This window comes from Rhinopithecus roxellana, chromosome 3 (assembly GCF_007565055.1).
Source record: "Rhinopithecus roxellana isolate Shanxi Qingling chromosome 3, ASM756505v1, whole genome shotgun sequence".
NCBI lineage: Eukaryota > Metazoa > Chordata > Mammalia > Primates > Cercopithecidae > Rhinopithecus > Rhinopithecus roxellana.
Genome location: NC_044551.1, coordinates 67,823,629 through 67,847,511, shown reverse-complemented (window position 1 = coordinate 67,847,511; position 23,883 = coordinate 67,823,629). Strand labels below are relative to the sequence as shown.

At 39.1% G+C, this 23,883-nt stretch overlaps 1 protein-coding gene across 1 annotated transcript in view; it reads left to right on the top strand.

Annotated features, from left to right (window-relative positions):
* The window catches only part of PRLR (prolactin receptor), a 160,722-nt gene that overhangs the window by 9,834 nt on the left and 127,005 nt on the right, over window positions 1-23,883 (top strand). The gene's annotated exons all lie outside the window — the stretch shown is intronic.

Below are 23,883 nucleotides of genomic sequence, written 5' to 3'. Positions count from 1 at the left end.
CACACTAAAAACAAACAGTAAATAAAACCCAATAAATTAGTCAGTACTATGAAAAAAAATGCAATGAATTGAAGGGAATAGAGTTTGCTGAGGGCTGCTTTCAATGGCTTGTACGAGTTGCACTGTCTGAGGAGGTGGTCTTCAAGCCAGCACATCAATACTAAAAAGAAAAGTATGCCAAGAGCTGGCAGAAAGAAGGCTTCAGGCAGAAAGAACAACAGCAAAAGTCCTAAGACTGGAAAAGGTCTGACTTGTTCAGGAAACTGTTGTGGCTGGACCCGAGGTAAGAAGCAATGAGGGACAGGTGGGAAAAGAGCAAGGAGGGCCCGAGGTCATGGGGTAGAGTTAGGCTATTAAGTGCTTTGAGAGCTTAGCATCCTAATTCATTGGGAGGTTTTCAGCAGGGAAGGAACATGGTTGGCATTGCCTTTGAGAGCTCTTCCCAGCTTCTGTGTGGAGAATGCTTTGAAGACTGAAAGCAGAGGGTTTGTAGGAGGCTGATCGGAGGTACAAGCAAGAGGGAAGGGTGGATCATGCCAAGGTGACAGCAAACGAGGTGGAAGAGGTGTTGGATTCAGGATGGAATTTGGAGGTAGGGCCAGCATGGCTTTCAGATGGAGGGGACCAGCCAAACTGCTGGAAAACCTAGTCCTGTTCAAGATGAGTGTTCCTGCCCTACCCTTGTTTTAGACCCCTTGTTTTGAACCAAAACAGAATAACATCTAGTGCTATTTAAAAACATTAGAAATTTTAATCTTAACTTGTTTAAGCAGAACAAAACAAATCTCTGCCTGGTGAGAAAATTCTGTTTGTTACTTTTGCCTCTTAACCATAAAAATTTCATCCTGTCTCATAAGACTGTTCTGATGGCTTTTGCTGTTTTTGATTACCGTGCTTTTCGTAAGTGCTGGAAAGGTCACATTTGTATTACTAGTTTATCTCTTTTCTGAGTGTTTTGACACTGTGGCTGTGTTTACCAAGGCCTTCCTGCTGTCAGACATTTACATGAGGCTTTCTACAGTTGCTCAGTTTCTCCATAGAAATGCTAATATAATCGCAAGCATTTAGTGGGCACTGACTATATACAATGCCTGGTTTTAAGAATTTCATGTTTTAACTCATTTAGTCCTTCCAGCCACCCTTCATAATAAAAAGTGGGTACTCTTATTATCATTTTATAGATGAGGAAACTGAGGCAAAAAAAGAGGTTAAGTCATATGCCCAAGATCATACAGCTGGTAAGTAGTAAAGTCAGGTTTTGAACTGAGTCTGTCTGTAGAGCTGTGGGTTCCTAGCCACTATGTTGTGCCACTTTTCTGTATAATTGAAGCTGCCACTTTCAGAAGTAGATTTGTTTCTCCTGCAAAAAATCCAAGGTACCAGTAGGAGACAGTAAAACTGGGCTGGGCTTCCAGGAGTGGGACTGGTGGGGAGACGGCATAATCTAGAGGCTGAATGATCCAACCCCCCTCCAGAAAGTCCTCACATCTAGACCACCTGCCATCTGCCAAGGTGGAAGGATACATTACCACCCCCCAGACAGGGCTCTGGCTGGTTAAAGTTGCCAATACCAGAGGAGTCTTGATGAAATGCCGCCTCTTTTCCTCAAACTCTTCCTGCCTGCTATTCATAGTTTCTGTGTTGTACCCACCCACCTGCCACTTATGGAAGACTGAAGAAACCAAAGTTATTCAACAAGCCATGAAGCAAATTTTAATTGCTCCCTACAGCCATCCAAGGCCAGCCTTTGGAAACTTAAAAAAAAAATTTTAAAAAGATATAGAGAGAGTCATATTAATTTATTTGTTACCACATTATTTCCTTTAAAATCTTGATGGCTTCTTTCCAGTGTTTTATTAGAAGTGAAATAAGCCTAGGAAACACAATATTTCATTCTGTCTTCTCTCCCTTTCACTGCATATCTACCTTCAAAAATGTTTTCTCGCGAGTTACTTGGTTTCTCAATAACTAGCGTGAAAGTAACAGACTTTCCTTCCTCCCTAATGATAGTAGCAACAATGGATTTAGCAGAATTGAAGTTTATACAAGGAAATGCATTAAGATTTTAAGTAATGAATTCTTCAGCAATCGCTGTAAAGGCAGTAATTGTGATTATTTGTCTTCTATAGTATATGTTTAAACTGGTTATATATTTTAATTATATAAGAGGCAACGTTTTTGCTCCAGTTTCCATAGGATAATTTTCAATAAAGATTAACATGTGTTCATTGGAAGTGTTGAATTTACCTAATCAAATCGTCAATTTGTTTATTCAACTTTAATTTTCAAAACAATGTTATTTTAAAATATTATATGATAAAGTGTCAGATATTTCTTGTGGTTAACTTCCAAATTTAAAACTGCAAAGAAAACAGAAATCCATATATATAGTTGCAGTAAACTATACTCAATTAAGTTTGGAAGATTGCAGTGGCAACATCAGTTAATTAAAGTTTGAAAGCTATTTCAAATCTTTGCATATTCTCCAAATAACTCAGAATCCTATAAAAAGCTAAATCTTTAAAAAAAAAAATTATCTTCAAACCAATAATATAAATTCCTTCTTTATTGGGATGATTTTGGTTAAATATTTAGCAGAAAGTAAGGATGAATATGTATTAGATATAGATATGTCCTAAGCTAAAATCAAATCGTTTAAAGATCAGAGCAATTAATGGCAGTTATGTGATCACAGGGATGAGTCTATCACCACCCTCAGGGTTTGATTCAATGAGCTTTATTTTTCTCTTAGCAACTTTTCTTATTTTACTTTTCAAAGGATGTCATTGCAACCATAATAGTGTTCATATCTGTGACTTTTATATTTTTATTTATTTTTATGCACGGTTTAAAATTCATCTAGTTCATTTAAAATTCAAAGATACAAAAGCACATTCATAAAAATATGTCCCTCTCTCCTGTCCTCCAGCCTTTACAAAAATATACCACGTATATGAATGTGGGCCAGATACCCTTTTAAAGTTATCTCACACACGAGATGCTATGACTGTGCGAAGCCAGAGCCTACAGACTATTGCTGATCCCCCAGTAGTAGTAGCAGTGACTCTTTAGTGGCCATAGAGCTTCCTTTCTAAACTCAAGTGTGTTATTTAGTGTGGCTATTTAGGGATGAACTGCAGTATTTTCAGAGAAAAGTACAGAAGAACAGATGAAATCACACAAGATGCACACATCTGAGTATTGGTGGGCATGTACTTTCAGTGGTGAGTTTACAAATAATCTAGATAGAGTTAAGTATCAGGTTCAAGAGAGTCCTAGGATCTAAGCCTGCACAGGTTCAGTCTTCTGCAGGAACTTGGGAATGCTGGCACGTACACCCACTTTCAGGAGACTGGAGGTATAAGTTCTTCTCTGCATTTATCTCAGGTCATCACAGGCCTCAGAAGTTTCTCAGCAGAAAAGGATTGCATGAGTTGGATGTACAGAAGGATACGTGGGGTTAAACATCAGTCAGTGGAGCTAGATGCTTGCTAAGATTTGGGAAGAGGATGAGGGAAGGCAAAACCTGTCACCTAAAGGGGAATTCTAGAATGTACTCATTCCACTCATGGTATTACTCTACCACCTTCATTTATCACCTTGTGTCAAACAGATTTCTTGGTCAAGACCACTATGCTATAAGCTACCTGAGGGCAGGACTGTGACTTATTCTCCTTTGTATACTCTGCCCCAGTGCCTAACAATGTCTTTGGAGTTGGAATGTTCAATAAGTGGGTTAAACTTTTGAAACTGAATATTTCAAATAATCACAGATAACAGATGGTTAAAAACCAAGTTCTTGTCAGCCCAACTAGTGTCAAACCAAATCACTGTCCACGTCTTCAAAAGAAATGAAAGTTTTCTAATTACCTATATAGGTCTGGACCCAAAACTATAAGGCAGCACGCTGTCTTTGGTGTTGATCTATGTCCCAGGTTGTCCACAGTCATCACACACTAATGACCACTTGTACGTGTATTTCATCTAGAGGATCGCACAGAGTGGTATACAAGACCGAAGGAATAAGTTTACCTGCTTATTTCACTTCTCCACTGTCATCCTACTCTGTTTCAGGAAGAATTTCTTTTACCTCTGCTTACCCTATTAAGATGCCCCACATAAGCCCCCAACTCCTTTTCTTGTCCCTCTCCCACTTTGTGGTCTGTTTTCTTCTGTCAGACCCCTTCTTCCTCCAAACTGAACCTTCCTGAGAATATACCAAAGAATTCAATAAACCATTCAGGCCACTATTGTTCAATAAATGAACACTTCCAGAATTTGCATTTTAAAAGTAGTTCAACCTCAAGTCTCCATTGGTGGAAAGGTCGCTATGATCTAGGTGAGAGAAACATTTTGAGAGCCTGTGGGAACCTCCAATAGCACCTTGTAGTAGCTTCTTCTGGTGCCTGTGTATTACCACGATTTCCAAAAGCCTTGCTGATATCCAACGAAGCAAAAAGAAAGCCCTCAGTTCCAGAGTTCTTACTTCTATATCTTTTTTTTCTTTTCCCTTTTCTTTTAAAAAACAGAGTCTTTTTCTCTCTGTCACCCAGGCTGCAGTAAAGTGGTGCAATCTCAGCTCATTGCAACCTCTGCCTCCTGGGTTCAAGCGATTCTCTTGCCTCAGCCTCCTGAGTAGCTGGAACAACAGACATGTGCCACCAAGTCCAGCTATTTTTTTTTTTTTTTTTTAATAGAGACAGGGTTTCACCATGTTGACCAAGCTGATCTCGAACTCCTGGCCTCAAGCTATCCACCCTCCTCAGCCTCCCAAAGTGCTGGGATTACAAGCATGAGCCACTGTGCCCGGCCCTTACTTCTATTTCTAAATAGCAATGGATTCCACTCTTCCAAGGACCCGGAACTTGCCCTAGGGTTGAGGGTCTTTTGTACTTCTTGCAACTGAGAAGTTTCGCTAGAATCAGATAGATCTCAGCTCTAGTTTTCCAGGAGTGAAGCTGTGCAGCAAGTGAGTTACCTCTCTGTCTCACTTTTCCATCTGTACAATGAGGCTACTAAACATACATTCCAGAGTTGCTGGGAGAAAAAGACAATGCATGTACAACACTTGGCACCAAGGAAGCACACAATTCATGGGAGTAATTGCTATGATCCTCACCAAAGAGTTCATGATTTAATGGGGGACACCAACACATGTACAGTCAACAGGGTAAAACACTAAGGGCGTGGGGCAAGTGTTGAGTCTGAGCTCAGTACAAATTTATGAGCCTCAAAGGCCCTAAAACATCCCTGACCACTCACTTCTATTTCACACCCTTCTTGCACTTCACCAACAAACCAGTAACATGCTTCTGGTTGGCAACCCTTATAAAAGAATTTACCTTCTGTAGTTAAGTCCAAAGCTCTTACTGCTTACCACATGACAGCCAGTAAGATAAGGTATTGGGGCAAGGAAGATGACTTTATTTCAGGGAGCTAGCAATCCTCGAAGATGGCAGACTGATGTACTAAAGAACCATCTTAAGTTGATAGATTGTTAGGCTCCTTTTATGTTAGGGGAAGGGGGAACAGGTAGAGGGTTAAGGTCTGCAGGTGCCTGGTGACCACAGGCATTTGGGCATCAGCAGGGATCTGAGGAGGTTGCAAAACTTCTTTGTTCATGGTCAACTACTTTCCAGATTGACCTTGTTTCTATAAATCTTTAAGATGGCATTGTTATTTGTGTGCATACTCTCTAATCTCCTCAGGGGTCTGTTCCAAAAAACAGATGGTCATTAGTTCTGAAGTTAAACTATAATCTAAATTCTTTCCATCATTAGCTTGGCCTATGTGCAGGAATGAACAAAGGCAGTTAGCTTGTGAGATTAGAAGCAGGATGGAGTTAGCTATGTGATATTTCTCCCACTGTTATACATCTCTGAATACAAGAGCAATACATTTCTTCTTTTTGCTGTATTTGCTTCAAGCCTGTGCCCCTGAGAAACTGGGCAACCCAGGGAAGTTTTACCTCTCTTGAACCTCGGGCTCCATCTTTGTAACGATGGAGAAATTAATGCCTGAATTCCAGGCCCTTTTGGGGGTGGAGGAAGATAATGGTTGAGAAACTTCTCATCTATAGTTGATCCTCAATGAGTTTGCCCCTTTTCCTGTGACACTGCTTATGTATTTGGATGTTCGAGCAGTGTGTCACACATGGAGGAAAGGCAATGGAATGATGACAAATAGTTTGTTGATTTGGTGCTTTGTACATTCACCCACAAATGGCACACTTTCAAGGCCACTGTTCTTGGCAAATACTATCTGAAGAGCTAGGTTATGAGCCTTTGGAACCCAGATCTGATAAGTGTGGAGGAAAACTCCTCAAGGGAGATGAAGCTAGGAGATTAGCAGAATATACTTTCTCCATGTGTCCCACATTTGATGCCAGCAGGCAAACCAGCGCCAGCTGGGCAGTGTACAATTCCCAGAAATAAGGAAAGGGTAGAAGCACCTGTTCTTCCTCTAGCAAAACCAAGGCAAATGGAAAAGCTCAGAAATATATCAGCACCATTAGCGAGAAGCACAATGGGGAAGGCTGGAAATGTGCTGAGGAAAATCACATTGCTGGTCAATGCATAGCTGCCTGCTGGAGAAGAGAGTATGCAGACACACCTCAGCCTGGACAAAGGCCTCCAGGACCAGGGACTGTGCTCTGCAGGAACTGGGCCCCAGGCACTCTGGACTGAAAACCAGCCCAACAAAGCATAAGTGTTTCCATTTGTGAGAGATGAAATGACATGGGTTTTGTGACTCACTAAACCACCTGGAAGGCCAAACAGTTACGAAAGCAAGATGCCTGGCTTCTTCTAGCCACACGGAGGGGCCCTCAGACTTGAGTAGCTGTGTGCCACTTGGGTGGCTGCACCAAAAGGAACAGTGAGGTTTAGATGCTTGTTATTGTTCATTGTTCAATTTTGGTTCTGTCTGTTTACTTCTAATTCCTCGAATATTATTGTGATTAGTGGTATAGAAAGGAAACGTTCATTTGTGAGCAAAGTGTATAGTAAGAATTTAATAGTGAAATTCTTAGGAAAAAAAAAAACTAAGATAGGTAAAGAAACAGCAGTAACATGAGCTCCAAACATCTTCAGTTGCATTGTTAGGATGAGAATTCATCATGTAAAGGGAATGCTTTGAAATCTAAGGCATAATCCAAGTGCGATAACCTAAAAGGTTGTGGATTTCTTTTAAAGTAGAAATCACATGTGGCTTTGGGAAATCATCAACTGAAGCATAAGCTATGCTTATGGATTCTCGCTGTGTTATCACTTAGACTGGTTATGTAAAGACTTGGCAATTCCATGTACAAATGTAAAACTTCCCACAATGGTATTTTATGGGGATCTCCTTTTACAAAGTGGTCATTGATCAGGACTTTTTTCACTGATATATTCCTTTGGAAGCAATGAATTTTAGATAGGATATGATTATTGTACAATGTGGTAGGTAGCTCTGATTATTCAAGCAGCTAGGGCATTATTCAGTGGCAAAGCATTAAGCTAGTCTGGAATCTTTCTTCTGTGTAAGCAGGCAGCTGCTGCTGAGACTTTCTCTTTGTAGGTGAATTTGCCCAGCCAATGGCAAGCATTCAATGGGAGTAAGGGAATGACATTGATCACTGTTAATGACAGCTGACAATGAAATGCTTTAATGAATCTCATACTTGGACTTGGCTGCTAAGCCAGAGCCCTGTACTTGAAGAGCTTAATCATGATGCCTCAAAATTTAGAACTTGACCCTGAACTGCTATGGCTTTCTCCCACCCTCGGTTTTGAGAGAAACTTTAAATTCGCTAGGGGATTCAACGTTTTACGTGTTTGGTTATGAAAAATGGGAACAGTAATGTCCAAACAACGGAGTAGGCTTCTATATTGTTCTTTTCATTTAGGCAGTATAACTGACATGATTACCAAAGTCATGTTATAATACATGTATACACATTAATTTTATACCAGGGGACTTCACTGGGGGGAAAAAAGGGAAGTCTCTGTTTGTGAAGACTATGATTTTGGTTTCTTTCTGAGTAAAGCACTGCTAATCTCTTTGCTGTACAGGAAAGCGTGGTATTGTGTTCTAAAAATCAGAAGCCCCAGACCTTAATTTCAACTAATCTGATGACATCATTTTGTACTTCTGAGTTTCATTTCCCAATAATTTCATGTTTCTAAGTAGGTGGGGAACCCAGAATTGAAAGGCATCAAAAATAGCTAAATGTAACCAGAAACCTGCTAACTCACCAGCTTTCTAAAATTCAGGAAGTATCTTTAGCTTGATTGCCGAACCTCCGAGGACATGATGATCAGATTAATGGGTATTTTTTCAGACTCTTTACATGATCATCAGAAATTGCTGCCCTGGTCAAAATTGTACACCTACCAAGAGGTATTATCTAGAAGAACTTATATTCATCGACTTAATGTGGACCTCGAATATTAGGATGTTCTTAATATGTTCTAGACTGGAGTCAGCAATATTTTTTGTAAAGAGCCAGATAGTAAATATTTCTAGGCTTTGTGGGCCATATAACCTCTGTCACAATTCCTCACTTCTGCCCTTGTCACACAAAAGCAGCCATAGAGAATGCATAAATGAATGAATGTGACTGTGTTTCAATAAAACTAGACTCTCTTAATGCCAAGTATTTATCTGCTGGAATAACACAAATTAATTTATCCCTGAATCTGTTTAACCTATTAATATTTCAGTCAATATTACATTAATATTTTATGAATATGGTGTCATATTATACATGAATTTATCTGAATATTTGGTTAATCCATGAATATTTACTCAGTATTAACACTACATCATGAATCTGTTATTAAGTCATATATGAATTTTTAAAAAAAATTTCCCTTATTTAGATTGTCAATAACGTCAATAAGCAAGTATCTTAAGTTAACTATCTATAGGGTTATATAGTAGATCCTCTCCCCCTTTTTGCAACTCTTTCTGTTACAAGGAATTTTACATTATTATGGTATTGGGAAGTAAGTCTATTTATCCTGTCCCTATCTGTCTTCATATTAACCATATTCTGTTAATAGCTTTTATCTTTGCAGACAGAAAAGTTCAAATCTTCATGATTTGTCCTTAAACAACCCCCACTTCCTCATCCTCTTGAACATTTTATGCCTCCATCACTGTCTCTTCAGGCCTTGTGAGTCCTTGAAGTGCAGTGACTAGGCTGGAACATGGTGTGCCAGGTTGCTCACATCACCTCTTCCTAATGATGCCCCATTGTACCTTTTGAATATGGCAAAGAATAAACAAGTCAGAAGTGTGAAAGTGGGGGAGAAATTGAGAAAGCGCAGGGGATCTAGGGGAGAGCAAAATGGACTACAGGAAAAGAAAACATTGACTTTTGCAAAATGCTCTAAGCTGGTTACAAATGCATTCCATAATTCTCTAAACCTTAATTGTAACCACAGTTAAGCTTTCTGGTGTGTTGGAATAAGAAAAAAACTAAAATCCTTCTTTGTATAGGAATAATCCTGCAGTAATTTAGAGCCAAGATCTCTAGTTAGGATGGGCGCAGTGGCTCATGCCTGTAGTCCCAGCACTTTGGGAGGCTGAGGCAGGTGGATTGCTTGAGCTCAAGTAGTTTGAGACCAGCCTGAGCGACACAGCAAAACGCTGTCTGTATAAAAAAAAAAAAGTTAAAAAATTAGATGGGCATGGTGGCACACACCTGTTGTCCTAGCTACTTGGGGGCACTGAGGCAAGAGAATTGCTTGAACCTGTAAGGTCCAGGCTGCAGTGAGTCATGATCATGCCACTGCACTCCAGCCTGGGTAACAGAGTGAGACCTGTCTCAGAAAATAAAGGAAGAGATCTCCAGTTAGAGTTTGTCTCTTTTGGATACCAACCATGCAAATAGTTTACACAAACCACATTCTTTCTGTAGAATGAGAAAATCTTGAATGCAATTTAGCATAATGAGGTGAATAACTCTAGACTGAGCTTTGCTGCCCAGACAGGACTCTACTTCTGATCTGGTAAGGTCTACCCTTGCATTGAATTCTCTCCTCTTCTCTCCTGACTCAGTGAGAAAAGTTTACATGAATTTACTGAGATCAGTTATAGAAGGAACTGTGTGTCATTGAAAGTCCTGTGCAGAAATTCATATTAAAATATATCATGGTCATCTTTGGGAATGATTCTGCAAAATTCATAAAACAAAGATCTCTGAAACCCTAAGACACAGTGTGCTGGATGCTAAGGGAGTAATAGTGAGCTGAGTGGTCTCTGCCTACACAGTGCTTATAATATATTGAGGAAAGAGATCTCAATCAAATTCAAGTGCATTTATGAGTATGGTAAGGACAACAAAGGAGAGAGACATTAATCTGTAAGAGAATAACCCTGTCAAAGTGATGACTGATTTAAGATCAAAATGGGAAGGTAACATTTTCTCAGTACCTGCAAAGGCACTGAGGTGGGAGGGAGCATGCCAATATAGGGAAATGAAGAAACCCAGTGTGTATGAGCCAAGTTGAACAAAACATGAGAAGAAGCTGGAGAATGAGAGGGACCAGGCCCCAGGTTCTCAAGGAGCAAGAGGAAGCCCTTGGGGCATTTGAAGTGGAGGGATGGCATGATCTTGTGCGTAGTTTTTAAAAGAACCACTCAGGCTACTCTTTTAAGACTATTGTGGGAGGCCAGAGTAGATGCCTATAGACTTATACAGAAGTTAAGGCAGTTGGTAAGAAGATAAACAATGATGGTAACTTACCTCGCATGCTTTTTAGATTATAGGCTAGAAGGTGGCCCAAGCCCGTGTACCATCATGGCACAGTGAATACGTTTTCCTTCTGGAACGTGGAAATGAATATTGTGCCACACAGCTTGATTGACACTCCCCAATGACTTTTAATACTTCAGAAGATGAGAAAGGAGTTTTAATTAACCTCTGTTTAGGAACTCAATATACATAATTTTCATTAACATCTTGGTATTTCATCTCCGTGAATGATTTCCAGTGATAAAGCTAGTTGGTTTATCCTTCAGGACTGCTCAGTTCTGAACAGTGGGTCAGTTCTGAACAGTGGGTCTTAAGTACTCTTTGGAATTCTTTGAAGGTTTTTTTTTTCATTTTTGTTGACTACCTCTCTACTCATTTTGCCCCAGAAAAAAAGTAGTCATTTCTCTGATCAGGGAAATCTAAGAAAGGCTTATTTCATTTGGTACATTAAAGAGATGGAAGAAAGTAACTTTACATAAGAATGTAAATGTCAGCTGTCTGGTATATTATGGAATAGATTTCTCAATTTGCTGAAAGGTTAGGAAAATGGACTCTTACATAGGCTTAAAATTTTTATAATTTTTTTGGCATTTTAGAATGAAATAAAGAAAATCAGTATCATCCTCATCTCATCACCCAGAAGAAAAAAAAAAAATACTGATACATGGTGAAATATTTTCCTCTCTCATTTTTAAGAAGAATCAGGAATAGATTGTATACATGTTTTTCAAATTCTTTCTACTTAGTGTTATATGATAGTCAATAATATATGTGTATATAAGTAGCAATAAATCATTCCTGAAAACTTGTTTTTTAAGCTTATATAACATTCCATCATATGGATGTACTGATTTTGCTAATTTGTTAAGTCTAAAATAATATTCATTTTCATTTCTTTGACTACTAGGTATAATTAATTTTTCATACACTTACTACCCTTCATACTTCTTCTTTTATTGATTTCCTTTTATGTTAATTATCAAGATTTCTATTTGACTCTCAATATTTTCTTAATTTTTTATCATTAATAGATGTAAAAAATTCTTAATTTGCAAAAAATAACCCCTTTTCATCTTAAAGATAGCAATCTATTTTCTATAATACTTGTTATAAATATTTCCCCAGTTTGATGTTGGTCTTCTAATTTTGTTTAAAGTATTTTTGACAAATGAATAAGCTTTTGTGGCTTGAAGTGTGTTCATTTTTTTCGTTTGTGATTACAGTTTAGTTGTTGATTCAACACATACTTATTGAGTGTTTTGTGTTCAGCACTAAGCGTGACACTAGAGGTAAGACAAAAAACCAGGTACAGGTGGTTTTGCCAGTTAGAGATTACAATTTAATGAGGGGATAGCCAAACAAAACCAGGTCATTATAAAATAGCATATCACAAGCTATGCAAGAGGAAATACAGGTGGGAAGAACTACCTGATCTGGACATGGGGGGTAAAGGAAGGCTTCTGGAAGGAAACAACCTTCTAGCTGAGAATGAAGAAAAATGGCAACATGAATTTAGAGAGAGGAAACAATATGTGTGAAAGTGTTGTTCAGTGTCCTAAATGTTAAAGGTCCTGTTTCCCCAGAACATGGAGTGTGTGTGTGTGTGTGTGTGTGTGTGTGTGTGTGTGTGTGAAGGAGCAGGGTAGGGTGGTGGTCAAGTGTGAGCAGGAGACCACTGGGAAGGCTGCCGCAGTCCGAGAGAAAGATAATGATGTTGGGCAGAGAATGTGTTGAATAACTCATCCCTTTTCACTGGACAAGCAATGCTTCAGTGTATATTAAGTTCTTATTCATAGCATACTGTCTATTCCAGAATAATCTAATTAGTTTTATCGCTATATCAATTCTTGGGTCAGCACCACACTGTTTTGAGTTTAATGAAACATCTAAACTGGTAATGCATGCATCCTCATCACTTTTCATTTTCAGAATTGATTTACCTATTCTTGCCAATGTGTTCTCCCAAATAAACTCTAAAATAATTTCAAAAGTCATAAAAGCATACGTGCATGTATACACATGGGTGTAAATACATGTATATGTGTGTGTGTGTTTCTTCCAACCATTTTTCAGTTTTTTGGAGAATAAGATGTTTTTATTCAAGTTGCTGTCAGTAAATATTTTATATTACATGACTTCTCTATAGACACACACACACACACACACACACACACACACACACACACAAAATCTCCCATTGGTAATTTGATTGGGAATGTGTTAAATCAGAAGAACAGACATTCTTTTTAATATTGAGTCAGCCCATCAAGAAGCATTGAAAGTTTTCCCGCTTATTCAATTCTTTTATATTTCTTTTTAAGCCTTTATAGTCTTATTCATATAGGTCCTGCATATTTCTTGATAGGGTATTCTTTTTTCTTTTATAATTTTAGCTTTTCGTTATGAATGGATTTTTCCTCCATTATCTCTCTAGTATTACTAGACTACAGGATAAATATCAATGTATGTATATTTACTTTTTATCTGATTATTTAGCAGATTATAATTAATTATGTGTTTATAGTTAATTATAAAAGTTTATAATCATGGTGTCTTTAAATAATGACAATTGTTCTCTTTCCAATAGTTGCATCTAATTTTTATTTGGTGTGTTACAGCATTGATCGTAACTTCTAATATTAAATAATAATGATAATAGTGAGCATCCTGTCTTAATATCAATTTCAAGAAGAATTCCTCTTACATAACATTTTTTAAAGTGTGTTATGTGGAATCTAATAAAATAAACTTGGGAAATGCTACAAATGAAAATTCTCTCTCCCAGGCATTCTTAATTCATATTAACATATTGAGATCTGCAATAAAGAGATGAGTTCAACCGAGTTTAACCCAGTATTTCTAAAATGTATTTGACTACGGAACTATGGAAGTATTTTTACCTCATTTAGAATTTTACATCAGTTATGACAGTCAAAATTATATTAATTTGATTTTCTTTCTTTTTTCAGAAAAATAATTTTCATACTTTCTTGTCTTTTCCATTTGATCTCTCTTTTGCCATATGGACTATGATTTGGGTTTGCTTTTATTTTTTTTCAATAATTTAGAAGCTCATCACCCTTCTTTTTATTTCTACAAGTGGTTACACTTAAAGTTTCCAAGACATTTCTACCCATATCTTATGCTTAGCAAAGTCAAAGATATGACCATACAATTTTCTAATCAACTTCAAAGCAAAATGGTATCTTTGAATAACCCATCAAAGGAAATTTAATCCATTTTTACTTTCTTCCAACCTTTCTTCAGTATTGGTAAAAATAATTTAACATTTTTTATTCAAGTTACTGTCAGTAAATATTTTATATTGCATGACTTCTCTTCTGTGAATTATGTGATCTGTTCAGCAACATAATCCTTTTACAATACATTCCTGAGCAGTTCTATGGTTATCTGGTTTCTGTGTCCATAACTATTGTCTTTTTATACCATAAATTTCTCATTTTTTACTTTTTAAATTTTAATATCTTAAGATCCACCACCTTTTATCCCATTTATCCTTTTAGGGTGTATAGTGTAGGTCATCTACATTTTGAGAAGTGCTTAATTCTGTTTCCTATAGTGTCAGTTTTACCCCTTACTACCTTCAATGGACAAATTAGTATTATTAATTCATTTCTGGCTCCCCTACAACCCCTTTTAATCTAACCTAGCACTCTTTTCCTTCCTTACTTTTATCTCATAATGGCTACCTGTCCTTTTCCACAGTATTTTCTATTTCACTTGAAGATGAGAAACACTTTCCTGACATTGACATTGAGATGATGTTTCAGTTTTCTTGTTAGACAATTTTGTTCACTGTCAAAACTACTTATTTTTCATGATTACTCATCTAGGAATGAAAATAAATCTACTTAAACCCAATATTTGTGAACACTGAGCATATGTAATGTGTTCTTAAACCTGTTCAATATGTACTAGACTGTAAATGTTCTGGCCTACAGCTGGAGGGCAGAATGACATGTCCTGGTTCAATATCGGCCTCTAACAGGAATGCTACTGATGTAGTTTTCTGCACTGAGATAGAATCTTCCCTTCTTCCATTGCCTATTCTCCTGGAGGCAAAATAGAGAACATAAAAAGTCATCATCTTTGGTATGTTCTTCTTTAGGGGCTTTTTCTTTCTCCCAACCCAACCCCCATAGTCCTTACTTGCTAGATGTGTGTTCCAGGATTTGGTTCACCACTGCTCAGTCTTCTAACATCTAATTTCATTGTTTTCTGAGATTTTTATACGGATGTAGAAGGGATGCTCTGCTTGTTTGAAATGGTTCTATTTGGCAGAGCGATAGCCAAACAGTTTTTAGGCAAAGAATGAACTGTCTCCTTACTTTCTTTGAAGAAGCCAACAATTTGGTTTTGTTGCCAACAGCAAATAATATATTGGCTAATAATTGTGATTTACAGCGACGTGGGTAATGTTAGTCATAACATGTCTTCCAAGTTTCTGGCTATGGACTAACTGTAGGTCTTGGAGTGTGGTATTATCTAGAATTTTCCTTCTCCCTCCTCCCCAATCTCTTATCTTTTAGCGTAGTTGAAGACTGGAACTTCTTCCCAGAAATCTAGCATTTTCTTAAGTCCTTTCCGGTTTTAAGATTTTTATCATTCTACATATTTTTCCTGTGAATCTCGGCTGAATTTCTCATTTAATAAAGTCCAAGTTAGTATGAACAAATAACATGTTTCCCTATTTTACATACATACAGAAATTCAAACATGTACTCTCTGGCAGCCTTTAGCATTTGTAAGTGCTCTCTCACCAAGAAAATCCTTTAACAGATAACCAAGTGTCCTGGGGAAGAAGGTGGCAGGAAACTTGTTATATTTGTGTCACTGTCTTCAAAGGGTGATTAAGTGTATGTCTCCAAAGATGTGGTGTTATCATCTTTGAGTATCACTTGAATTCAAGTCAATATTTATTGAGACCCCATGATGTATCAGGTGCCTTACTAGAAAATTGACACACAGAGATGCATAAGACATGATCTTTTGCAGTGGGTAATTTAAGATCCTTCTTCTGTTGCTAGCATTGTCATGTGTAAGGCTGATGGGTTGAGTCTTTGGAATTTGTGAAGATCCTTCCAGGTTGTTTAAAAAATCTTTTGATTCTCACAAATGTATTTTTTTTTTCTATGTCTTAGAATTATGTTCTTTATGGCTACCAGGAAATCCTTTGATTCTGGAATTAGATTGCATTATTCCACTGGGGTAATAGGATTGATAAGGTAGGAGTGTCTTTGAAGAATAACGCTAAATAATCCAAACACTAAGGCTGAATCTTCAGCACAGCTCTTAAGGCATCCTGTAAGTACCCTCTGCTGCTTATTAGAAATCCCAAAGCCCTGCTGCCTTAAGAAAGAGGCCCACTCCCATCCTCATCATAAGATGCAAGACATAGCTAAACATCTCATCTTCTCACTTGAGTATTATATACTCTCAGGCCGGGATACTTTCCAACTCAAGCGTAAGATAATATTACGTTCTGATCTTCGTGTGTGTGTGTGTGTGTATGTGTGTGTGTGTGTGAGAGAGAGAGAGAGAGAGATGTGTTTTGTTTTGTTTTGTTTTTTGAGACAGAAATTTCGCTGTTGTCACCCAGGCTGGAATACAATGGCATAATATTCTGATCTTTTGAGAGAAAAGTTTCACCAATTAGCCTTTGATATACGCATTCCTTTAAGTACCACGAAAACACTGCCCCATATAACAGTATTTCTAAGAAGCACACGTGTGCCTCCCACGATGAATTTTTCTTGTTACCACCAATAAAAATTAGAGCTGTATTGTTTTTGTTGTTGGGTTTGTTTTTGTTTTTGTTTTTTGGTGACTACTGTGACCCTCAAAAATTCAATCTGACTTTCTCAATCTTGATTTGCAACACCAAGGATACCAAACAAAGAGAAGGGTTCAATGAGGGAAAGCTCAACTACCTACCCTAAATATTTAGTATAGCAATGCTGAGCTTTTGGTAAAGGCTCAAAATTCTCATGCTTTCCCACTAAATGAAAAGGGGAGCTTTGCTACTAGTAAACCATATTCAAGAAATAAGTCTCATTAATGCTTTGCTTCTTTCCTATGAATTATTGCTCTGTAATGGATGTTTGACAGGTTACTAGCAAAGCTGTGTTCAATGAGCACAGAGACCTGTCAGATCTGTATTAACACCTCCAACCACTGGAGTTTCATTAAGTAGGTTTCTCTACCCCTCTACTTCAGAACACAGATGAGAAGAATGGCATTGTATCCAAAGTTCTGGCACAAAGAATGATGTCTGCCTTCCTGTGATGATTTCAAATTCAGGGTAATAACTCCAACCATCTTTCCCTGGCCATGGTAGAAAACTCAAGAAATCTTGGTTCCTTGTCTCTTTTCTTCCATCTAGTTAGTCTTTCTAATTACACACTCAACACAATGTTCTGCTGAGCAAGACACCTGCTGTAGCCACTATCACCCCTGGCATAACCAGATATTTAAAGGTACCTAAAGGAGTTTTGCCGTATTTTGCCAAGATCCCAAGTTCCATGGCATAAGAATCCATCCACTTCTCTACTGCCTATATAGAAGAGGACAGCTCAGTGTTTCTGAAAGAATTGTTCTCAAACAGGAAAGCATTTGAGGTAACATGTCAACAAGGTGGCCTGGTAATTGGTGTTCCTTTCAGAACCAGATGAAGGAAATAGCCAGCTCAGACATTCTCTTCTCCCCAGTGTCCTATGGGAACAAGATTTACCCAGACACCGCTGACCATGAGAAGTCATCAGGGATTTATAACCTGTCTAAGAACAAGACCAATGATGGGGTCATTTTGCAACATGCCCCCATTTGATTGTCAGAGGAGAGATACTCTATTAACAAAAGAATTTGCACTGGTATTTTCAGGGACACATAAAGTAATTGCCACTCGAACGTTTTTCCAGGCTTTCAAAGAAATGTAAGAATAGCCTAAGGCTAAATTATGTTCATGTCTTTAGTGAGTCATTATATTACTGACAATAAAGTGTATTATTTCTTTACTTTCAGATGCCCCCACATATTTTTTAAAGTAGAAAGGAAACATATTATGGTCACCATTCTTAAGAGACTTAACTAAAAGACACTAATTTAATATCTCAGTTACTTAAAAATAGCTGTTGCTCATCCACTATGTGCCAGGCTGTATACCAGGCACCAATATGAAAAGGTAAGTATTCTCTGCTCTCCCTAAGCACAGTCTAGTGGAGGAGACAAACAAAATGCAGCCACAGCCAGAATGGGGAGCAGTTAATGAACAAGTAGGCAGAGAGTAGGGCGGGGATTATATGAGAGACAGTACAGACGGACTGAGGGTGAGTTGTATATCCCTGATATTTTGGGAAATTGCAAATAGTCTGATGAGCAAAACACAAGGAGAAGTGACAGCAAGCATGGCTGAAAATGTAGGTTGGTGTCAAACTGTAAAAAGCCTTGAATACTGTGCTAAATGTTTTGATCTGTGAATCAGGTAGAGGACTTGACTCAGGTCTCTTGACTCAAAGGTTGTTTTTTCTCTGCTAGATTGCAGTTGTCCTTCCAAATGCTAGTGGACACCACACTGAATCTGATCAAAGATCTCTCCATGGAAATATGTAAATTGCCTATAAGAAGCAATTGGTAGGTTCTCTTCTTATCATCTCCATCTTACAGATAAGGAAACTGAAGCATAAAGAACTTGAGTAACTTGTCCAAGGTCACACAGCTAGTTAGGTGATCCCAGACAATGTGGCTGCGGAGTCACTAGCCCAACTACAACACTTAGCCTCTCTTTATCTAGAGGTCTATATGCATTTGTCTGCATTCTACTGATGTTGGTATTGGTGAGTAAAGATTCTCTTCCAGAATAGGTTTGATAAATTGCCAAGTCTGAAACTGAAAAATTAGTATCTATGATAACAGAGGTTTTGGGGTCAAGGAGTGAAAGGAATTCATCCCATCATGTCTCCAAATACTTTTTTCTTTACCAATTTATTGGAATTTGAGACCAGATATCTGGAACCAAGCAGCTTCACCCTGTTAAGGGAAGGGAAGGGAAGGGAAGGAAGGGAAGGGAAGGGAAGGGAAGGGAAGGGAAGAGACCTGAAAGTATTTGCAAAAATATTAATGGATTTGACTGAAACCTCTGAGATGCTCCAAATATTGCAATTGTGCTTACTATCCAAGTTAATAGTTGTAAATCTAAGAGAGTTATGATGTGCCTGGTAAATATTGGTTGTTTGGTTTTAAGTCTTCATGGAGAAAATGGAAAAGACATTGGCATGTAGGGTGAAATCAGAGCAGGACAGACAGGTCCTGCAAGTGTTTCTTTAGATGCATTGATATTCATAACATCCTAACAGGCCTTAAGGCTGTCTTCTTACTTTACGCTTACCAAAGGGGTAAGATACCATTTTCCTTGGATACACAAATAATAAATGTACTCTCACAACATCACTTGAACGTTGTGGTTTTACAAATATACTATGTTTTAAATAGCTATAGCCCTCAAATCCCTTACTAGACATCAATATTTGTTGGAATTTCAACATCAAAGATTTACTGTTACGGGGGAGGAGGAGGAGTTACTCCAAAGGCTAGAACTAGTGCATATACCGTACTAAAAACTTGCATGCATTATTGCTTCTAATCTTCATAATTTTGAGTACTATCTTTATTGTCACCATGTAATGAAGAAGCTGGGGTTCAGGGGCCTTACGTGACTTGCCCAAAGTTACACAGCCTGGTAGAAACAGAATTTGCCACAGAACTTGTGTGTTAAGCCAAAGAATTTGCTAGTACCATACAATTAAAAATTGGAAGGAAAAAGTAGAGCCTTATGAATAGAGTCCTGAGCAAGAAGGATGAACAATCTGAAGATGAAGTACTCCTCAAAGGAAAGATCTGGGTTTGAATTCTAACCTTGCCTCTGTTCATCTGTGTGATCTTGGGAAAATTTGTTAACTCTTTAAACTGTTGGATATTTATAAAATGGGACTGGTGCTATTTGGCCTGATATCTTACAGAGGAAGATTTAGTCAGGCCAGGCATATATAGGGTCTCTCTGACCTGGAAAGCCCTATATAAAGACATGGTACCATTCTTAGTGTCAGCATTGAAACATCCCTAGTGTATTGACACCTCATATCAATACCCAGAAACCCTAGGCTCTTCCTTCAATCCCATACTCCTTCCTTAGCTGCCAAGCACCTTGGTTAAGAAAAGCCTTGTTCTTGGGGAGTACAGCCATAAAAGTATCTTTGTTTCCTTGCAGTTTCACATTAAGTGAAATTAGAGTGCCCTTCACAAAGAATATGTATTTTGAAAGCCCTCCCACTGGCTGCTGGGCAAAGCAACTGTCAGTCAACAAACCAGGTAGATCGAGTCTCTGCCCTCAGAGTTTTTGTATTCTGAGAATGACTAGCAACCTTCTCTCATCCTAGAGCAAACAGGGCTTTCAGAGGGCAGGTTCTGGGGCAGTGTGTAGCCAAGATAGAATTGATTTGCTTTTGTGTCCAAAGTCATGAGTATCAGGAGAGCTGCCATTTATCAACTACCTCTTTGATACTTGGTGTTTAGGACAGGCATGTTAACTATATTATTTCTAAACCACATGATAAGTCTGTGAAGTATTTTCATCCCTGGTTTACAAAGGAAGAAATGAGGCTCTGCGAGACATGCCAGAAAGAACATGCTCTCCAGAACCAGCTGGTTACAATGTGAGACTTTGTCCAGCACTACCCCTTCTTTCTTGACAATCATCAGAGTCACCCCAGGCTTGGAGGACTGTGCTGGCAAAAAAGAAATCTTGTATTTTCTAAAACTTACACCCACACTTTGGAGGGGACAAGACTGAGATCAACCCCAATTCCTACTGTTTTCTTTATGACAGTTTATCAGAGCATTTTTTTCCTTATATTCATTCAGTCCTGAGTTTCTATTTAGTTGTGATAATAGATACATTTTTTGAATTTTTGATACCTTGGGGTACAAATTTGGAATCTATGGAGGATAAGGGAGTAACAAAATGTTATGGAAATTGAAATATACAAATTATTTTCTCTCTCCTCTACAGATTTATAATCACTGTATCTGGGCTATCAAGTAGGTTATGTGGTTACTGTAGTACTCATTTAATAATCAGATTTTATTTAGAGAACTATAAAAGGTACAACGTAAGGGGGAAATATATTTTAGATGATGGTTTTTTTTCAATTTCCAATTTTTAAAGAAAGATGTGTTTTTTAAAACTTTTAAAGAATTTCTCCTACATTTCACTCCCTTTAAGGCAAATTGATAGCTGTGAAAATGGCACCTTGAAAACATTTCTGTCATAATCATAGGAGAGAGTGAGAATTATTAATATTCTTAGCCATGTAGCATCATAAAGTAGATCACAGCTGTTTCTTTCAGAAAAATGGCATTTGTTTTTCTATCAGACGTATTGTCTGTCTCACCATCTAACCGCTTCCACATCTGGAATATCTTAACTGAAAATGTCCACAGCATTACACAGCCTGGCTCAGGGGGAGAAAAGAACTAGGGCCTGCATCGAATTCTGTCTCTCACTCAGCTGATCTGCATTCCTCCTACAGCATTTCCTTATGCTTAAGAAGAGCTCCTAGATTTGGGAACTGCATGAGCCTCTGTAACCTTCTGACGAGGGTGAGAAGCTCAGAACTGCATTTCTGTGCATTTTTCTCTTGTCTTTCCTGCTTTGGAGGAGAAGCCCTGCAACAGCTTCCTGCCAAGGGACCCTGCTTTCTCAGCAGCCAGATCCGGAGAGCCAGAAATCCATCTTCAGCTCCTTTGAACTTGGCGGTTGTTAATCATGCTGTGGTTTTGCTGTGGTTGTGCTGTGGTTGTCCTTTAAGAGCAAAGGCTTCACGGAGAGCAAATCAGCTGCCTGTGGGGAGAGTTTCAGCTTCTCATTGTAGGCAGATCATCTGCTAACAGCTTACTGAGAGAGAGTTGAGGACATGTGGCTGAAACACTGTCAGAGCTGCTGTGAACACAGTCCAAGGTAGCAATTTTATGACCCAAACCAGGCAGACACTAAGTGCTTACTAGTGGTGAAAAAGGAGCAGAGAGAAAAAGAGAGAACAAAGACCAAGTGGTGGAAACCAAAACAAAAAATATATATTTATTTCAGCAGCCACATATTTTTCTATTTGGAAGATTGGTATTTCCTACTTAACCAGAAACTGCAACACATAATATCAAATAAGATTAAATGTTTGGTTTGCTAAATAGCAGAGCAAAGAAACTAAGGTCAGGAATTCAGACTCTTACATCTGAGGAAAGAGAGAGACAAAGAGAAGATATTGGAAATGCCAATATCCATTCAATGAAATAAAAAGAGACTACTGTAGGCATCCTCAGAAGCTTGTCTTGTGTCCAGTGCCATGGGAACCACAGAAGGCGCTCAGCTTTGCAGCTTCACTCAGAACTGGGGGAATGCCTATAATAAAGGCACGTTATTATAAAGTGCTCCATTTGTTTACTTTGGCAAGTGGAAGATGACTTTGCTAAGCGATACTGTGCTGGGGCTCAGGGCCAGCACTGCTGGAGTAGGAAAAGGGAGCCTTCCTGGGGCAAGGCTTCTCAGTCTTCCTGCCATCAGCATTGCAGCCAGAGCAGCCCTGAGATGTCAACAAAAGGATGCTGAACTGTGTCAGCAGTGTTAGCAAGTGGCTGAAGTAGAACAGAGCTGCCCAGGATGCTGCCCTGTCACTGGGGAATCTGAGGGAGGCTGAAAGATATTATAAAAGGGATTGAAGGGTTGGGCTGGCAGGAGGAATGGTGCCATCGGCATCCATGCCACAATACTCCAGGATGGCCCTGCCTTTGTCAGGGCAGCCATCAGAGGTGGTTTTCCCTCTAACCTGGATAGGCATCACTCCTTGGGCTTGCCAGTCTCACCTCTCCTCGTGCCAGTGCATGTCCAAGGCATGCCCTCAGGGGATGGTGCTGATCCAGGGTGGCACACCCAAGTGGGGAGAAAACCCTGAACCTCATCCTCTCAGAGATCTGCTGCAGTCAGCTACTGCACTGAGGTACATGCTCTGAGCAGCAGTTGCGGGTGCGGGAGGCTTCCTTGTGGAGTGGGTCTCAGCCACAGCCTGAGGGTCCTCTCTTGGGGATGCTACCAGTTAATTGGGTCATCTTCAGCCTCTACCCAAACTTAGGCCTGTAGGTCCATCAATGACTACATCAGCCTCAAGGACTGAACAGGTGGGAGGAAGGACTAGTGTGAGCGAGGGAAGCAGCTGAGCTGAGGAGTGCTGGCACCTGTGCAAACCCAGCAAGAAGGACACCTGGCTGAGTCTCAGTCATTCACCTGAGCACCAGTCGGGGGTCACTCCTAGATCTGAGCAATGAGGGAAACCTCTCAGGGGGAACCCTGCACTTGGGTAGGCCTAGGGGAGCAGCCAGAAGGAAAGGGGTTGACCCTGTAGTTGATTAAGGTTCAGAGAAAGAAAAACAAAAACAGAAAACGATCATAGTTTCAGATGCTCCCAATGAGACTGTCCCCAAAATCCTATAACCAAGCACATGGGTGGAGCTGGCCTCACTTTCCCATTCTCCCACTTGTAACTTTTGATTCCACATCATGGATAAGGTCCTCGGCAAACTGGATTAAACCTTGGATTTAAAAATAAAATAAAATGAAAAACAGTTGGGGACAGGAGAAAGTGGTTTCCAAGAACCTACACCTCTCTACCCCGAAATGGACTGAATATTGTGCTCCCCTCAAAATTCACATGTTGAAATCCTAACCCCCAATATAATGGAGCCTTTGGGAGGCTTCATGAATGAGATTAGTGCGCTTACAAAAGGGGTCCCAGGGCTCTCTCACTTTTTCCCACCATGTGAGGTTATAACAGGAAGTCAGCAGTGTGTAACCCAGAAAAGAGCCCTAACCAGAACCTGACCATACTGGCAACCTGATCTCAGACACCCAGCCTCCAGAACTGTGAGAAATTAAGTTATGTGGTTTATAAGCCACCCAGTCTAAAGCACTTTATTATAGCAGCCTGAACTGATTAAGACACTCCTGAGAACTGTTCCTTCGGGGAAGGTCCTGATTAGCTTTCACCTAGCCCAGTTTGCAAACACACTGGATTGTC